At 34.9% G+C, this 5613-nt stretch overlaps 1 long non-coding RNA gene across 1 annotated transcript; it reads right to left on the bottom strand.

Moving 5' to 3' along the window:
* Positions 1 to 3483: 3483 nt before the first annotated feature.
* LOC105775846 (uncharacterized) lies at positions 3484 to 4191 on the bottom strand. Its single transcript, XR_001127741.2, has 3 exons — positions 4066 to 4191; positions 3841 to 3904; positions 3484 to 3748 (listed from the first exon to the last, which is right to left on the bottom strand). It is a non-coding gene; the product is annotated as an uncharacterized LOC105775846 (long non-coding RNA).
* Between the last annotated feature and the right edge of the window lie 1422 nt (positions 4192 to 5613).

Below are 5613 nucleotides of genomic sequence, written 5' to 3'. Positions count from 1 at the left end.
GTTTTTGTGGAGTGGTTCCATCTCTTCTTGTATAGCAAACATCCACTTTTCTGAGTCTTCACAGCTAACCGCCTTAGAATAATTAGATGGCTCTTGGTTTGCATTTATATCTTTAGCCACATTTAATGCATAAGCAACTATATCAGCCTCGGCATACTTTTTTAGAGGTTTAATTTCTCTTTTAGTTTTGTTTTTAGCGATAGAGTATTGTGGTAAAGAAGCAACTCTATTCTAAATTTTTGTACTGCTTTGAGGAGTCGACTCTATTATAGATTCTGGATTAATCTGATGCTCCACCTGCTTTTGATTTTCTTTATTGGAAGAGTCTTTAAGAGATAAGTTAGGTAGCATAGCAGTTTCTTTAAGAACATCTCTACTAATCACAACTTTTCTATTTTCAGGACATCATAACTTATACCATTTTACACCAGCTTTATAACCAAGAAAAACATATTTAATGGATCTCGGTTCTAATTTTCCATTATCAACATGAGCATACGTAGGACACCCAAAGATCTTTAAATCAGAATAGTCAACAGAATTACCAGACCATACCTCTTGTGGAGTCTTTTTCTCAATAGCAACGGATGGAGATCGGTTGATCAAAAAACATGCAGTAAAGGCTGCTTCGGCCCAAAACGACTTTGGTAAGTTGGCATTTGGCAACATACATCGAACCTTCTCCATGATCATTCCGTTCATTCGTTTTGCAACGCCGCTTTGCTGTGGAGTATGACGAACTGTCAAGTGTCTCACGATCCCTTCTAACTTGCACAGTTTATTAAACTCATCAGAACAGGACTCTAAGCCATTGTCTATGTGGAGGAATTTTATTTATTTTCCCGTCTATTTTTCAATCATAGTTTTTTAAGACTTAAATGCAAAAAACACATCGCTTTTCTGCTTCATGAAGAATGCCCAAACTTTTATGGAAAAATCATCAATAAAAGTTAGCATATAATTAGCCCTACCTCTCGAAGGCACTCTGGATGGCCCCCATAGATCAGAATGAATATACTCTAACGTTCCCTTCGTGTTATGGATTCCTCTAGTGAATTGAACTCTCTTTTGCTTCCCAAAAACGCAGTGTTTACAGAACTTTAGTTTGCAAATTATTTGCCCATCAAGAAGTCCTATTTTGCTCAATTCTGCCATGCCATTCTCACTCAAATGCCCTAGGCGCATATGCCAAAGTTTAGTAACATCATCATCTGACAAGGAAGAGGAAGCGACAGTTGCATCACTAGTAACAGTAGAACCCTGTAAAACATATAACTTGGTAGTCTTTCTCTGCTCTTTCATCACAACAAGAGAACCTTTGGAAATCTTCAAAACCCCATTTTTAGCTGTGTATCTGTACCCTTTTGAATCAAGAGTACTTAACGAAATTAAATTTCTCTTCAATTCTGGAACATGTCGCACATCATTAAGTGTTCTGACAACTTCGTCAAACATCTTAACTTTAATCGTTCCAACACCTACAATTTTACACAAAGCATTATTTCCCATCAAAATAACACCTTCAGACACTATTTCGTAAGTTGTAAATCAATCCCAATTTGGACTCATGTGGAAGGTGCAACCCTAATCAAGGATCCACTCCTCGCTCACTTTAGAATTATTGACAAAAGTGACTAGAAGTTCACCATCGCTGTAGTCTTCTACAACATCAGCTTCATTAGAATTTTCTGGTTGTTTTCCCTTTTGATTTGCAGTCTCCCTTTTGATCTTGTTCTGTAGCTTATAGCACTCAAATTTAATGTATCTTTTCTTCTTGCAGAAGTTACAAGTTTTACCTCTGTTTGAAGACTTTGATCTACCCTTAGATTTACCGCGAGGATTCTGTTCCTGTGTCCTTTCATGATTATCATCAGCATTCCGTTCTTGTCTCCCACGAATAATGAGACTCTCTCTCTTAGAGTCGAGTTTAACCATAAGATGCTTCATCTTATCATATGAGGTCAAAGAATCATAAACCTCATCAATTGTGAGAGACTTGTAGCTATATAAAATTGTGCCTCTAAAGGTTGAATAAGACGGGGGCAACGAACAAATAGAATCAACCCGAGATCTTCCTTATCATACTAAACCTCCATGGCCTCCAAGTTTGAGAGAACTTCTTTAAACAGTGTTAAGTGTTCGTATACAGACGCACCTTCCTCCAAACGATGAACACAAAGATGCTGTTTCATATGCAACTTGCTGGTTAGAGTTTTCGACATACATATTTGTTCCAACCTCTTCCATAATGCAGCGACGGTCTTCTCCTTCATCATATCCTGTAAAATTTCGTTAGACAAATGCAGATGTAATTGTGTTAACGCCTTTCGATCCTTATGCTTCTTCTCTTCATCTGTTAATGTTGAAAGCATCTTATCTATCCCTAGCAGGGCATCCTCCAGATCCATCTGCACAAGAACTGTTTGCATCTTAATTTGTCACAACACGAATCTAGTGTTGCAATCCAACAGTGAAATTTCTTACTTCAAAGACGCCTTTACCGTGATCGAGATGAACAACCCGGAAGCTCTGATACCAATTTGTGAAAAAGAATGTCGGTAATGACATTATATCGCAAAGAAAAGAGAAATAAAAAAAGAACACACATATTTTTACGTGGAAACCCTTTTGGGAAAAAAACCACGGGCAGAGAAGAAAATTCACTATGTCAAATTCGAATGATTACAAGAGGAGTTTCGACTACATCTATTTATAGGTTGAAAAAACCTAATTCTAATCAAAGTCGAATATATTATGCTAATAAATGCTATATATATTATACTCGTAAATACTAAATCTTCTAGAAAGAAGATATATTTTGTTTAACTTGACTTGCAAGCAATCTCTTAGAATTTGGGTCACACAACTCTAACACAACTAATAGACCAATAACTTGGAACAAGTGCAAGCCATGGTAATTTCAATATCAAACAATTGACTTTGCAAGATGTGTTTGATTGGGCTTGTAGGTTTGAGATGCCATGCTTTGAGCATAAAGGCACTGTACTTATGAGAATGTAGGACATTTTTTTGCGGAAGACTCCTTCAAAATGAATATGGATATGAGATTTACCCTAGGCTCTAAAAATTACCAATTGGACACTATGGTTCGAGACGGTTGCAAGAACGTAGTTTCTATAACTAGCCTTAATATGCCAGGGTACGTAGGCTAAACCTTTATACATGAAGGCTGAAGCAATGGTCTTCGTGTTTAGATGGTGTCATCAAATGGGTATTTTGGCTCTTGAAGTGAAAACTTACTATTTATCTCTTATCATTTTACTTACAGGCAATGTACGTGTTAAATTTGATGTGTCTAATGTTTCTAATTATTTTTAGAGTTCATCAGTTGTTTATTGGCTTGATGAATGAGAATTTTGTACACTCATTTCCTCCCTCCGCTATTCAAGCTTGGGCTGCTAACCGGAATCAATTATAAAAATAATTTTTTTATTGAGACACTTTCTTTTTTAAAAAATGGAATTTTATTATAAAAATTCTTTATTTAACTAATGTAAATATTTCTCGCAATACAAAGCACAAAAATACAAAATTGTAGCTTAAATGTTCATTACAGAACTAGATTACTATTTCTTTTGTAATAAAGTATAAAAAAGAAGTAATCGTAAACACACACACACATTAATATTAATAATTTAGATGTAATTCCACATTGCCATTTGACTGCTCCTTATTCTACAGATCGAAGCAGGCATCCCAAAGCCAGCAGCAACACAAAGCAAAGAGACTGCAAATAAATTCAAAGACAAAATATATTAATTAGATGGAATTACATATTTGTTTATCTAAGAGATAGAGAGAAAAGAATTGAAGACTTACCATCCTTCAAGGAAGCTTCTGTTCCTGCCGTTTCCTTTGTTTCTTGTCACCGGCTGACAACATGCTGGAAGAGGACAAACATGTTTAATAGAAATAAACCCGACAAATTTTGTATCATATTCATATACATTTTAAAACGTTAATAAGTCGGATTAATATTAGAATGAACGAAGATACACTGGAAACCCCAAGAATAATAATAATAAAAGTGACATTGAAGATGACCTGCTGATTTGTTGTCGTCGATAGTTGGTTGTTGCGTTTTGTGGTTTGCCATTGGAGAAATCAACAAAACTGTGTAAGAACGTAGGATGTTTATAGTTATTATCGTCTTAACGATGGATGGACAGGAAAGTGTTGTGTTTGTATTGTTTTATAGTTGGTGATTGTCTACTGTTTTGTAGAATCGGATTCTACTTTTACACGTCCTTTCTGCAATGTCGGTAAATATTCTCTCCTGTCCAAAGATTTTTTATTTTAAATTTTTTTAATAATAACACAACACTTAGTAGAAGATTTGGGCAAAATACAAATAAAAGCTCCTTTTTAAAAAAATTACTGAAATGGGCCCGGTAAATAATTAATTACCGGAATGACCTTATTTTCCCGAAAACACGTCCACGTCAGCGCGTTGTCAGGTGACGAAGCAAGAAAACGCTTCCTCAAGGAAGCGTTTTGCCCGTGTCTCCTGCAGCTAGGGTTTTGGGTTATTGGTTTAGGGTTTAGGATTTTGGGTTTTGGGATTTTTCAGTTTAGGGTTTTAAAGAAAAAATTAAATAAATAAGGGATTAGGGTTTAGGATTTCTCAATTAATTAATTATAAATTTTTCAAAATTGGATTAGGTTTTGTGTTTATGGTTTTTAAAGAAAAATCAATTAAATTAGGGTTTAGGGTTACTTGAGTAATTTAATTAAAAATTTTAAAAATTAGATTAGGGTTTAGTGTTAAGGGTTTTTAAGAAAAATTAAATAAATTAGGGTTTAGGGTTACTTGAGTAAATTAATTATAAATTTTTAAAAAATTAGATTAGGGTTTAGTGTTTAGGGGTTTTAAGGAAAAACTCAAATAAATTAGGGTTTGGGGTTTATGGTTACTTAATTAAATTATTTGTTAATTTAAAAAAGCTCCCACGTGGACGCTCTTTTGCTACAGTAGCTTCTAAAAAAATAATTTTGAAAAGACGTTTCTGAGCAAATAGTGTAAAAAACGCTTTAAGCAGGATGCATTTTCAGTAAAAGTACTGAAAGAAGCTCTCATGTGGACGCGCTTTTGCTACAGTAGCTCCTGAAAAAATAATTTCAAGTAGATATTTCTAAGCAAATAGTGTCAAAAATGCTTTAAGCAGGATGCTTTGTCAGCAAAAGTACTGAAAGAAGCTCCCCCATTGACGCACTTTTGCTATAGTAGCTCTTGAAAAAATAATTTCGAGTAGACATTTCTGAGCAAATAGTGTCAAAAACATTTTAAGCAGGATGCTTTGCCAACAAAAATACTAAAAGAAGCTCCCACGTGGACGCACTTTTGCTACAGTAACTCCTGAAAAAATAATTTCGAGTAGACGTTTCTGAGTGAATAGTGTCAAAAACGCTTTAAGCAGGATGCTTTGTCAGCAAAAGTACTGAAAGAAGCTCCTACATGGACGCGCTTTTGCTACAGTAGCTCATGTTTGGCCTGAGGCTATAAATGAGGCAAAATTTTTTCTCAGATTGCATAAGTTACAGCAAAAAAAAATTTAGGAAGGCTAATAAGGATAGAAACTGAAGATTAGTGAA

This window comes from Gossypium raimondii, chromosome 10 (genome assembly GCF_025698545.1).
Source record: "Gossypium raimondii isolate GPD5lz chromosome 10, ASM2569854v1, whole genome shotgun sequence".
Classification (NCBI taxonomy): Eukaryota; Viridiplantae; Streptophyta; class Magnoliopsida; order Malvales; family Malvaceae; genus Gossypium; species Gossypium raimondii.
The sequence above is the reverse complement of the archived record's forward strand: the minus strand, read 5'-3'. Positions and strand labels throughout refer to the sequence as shown.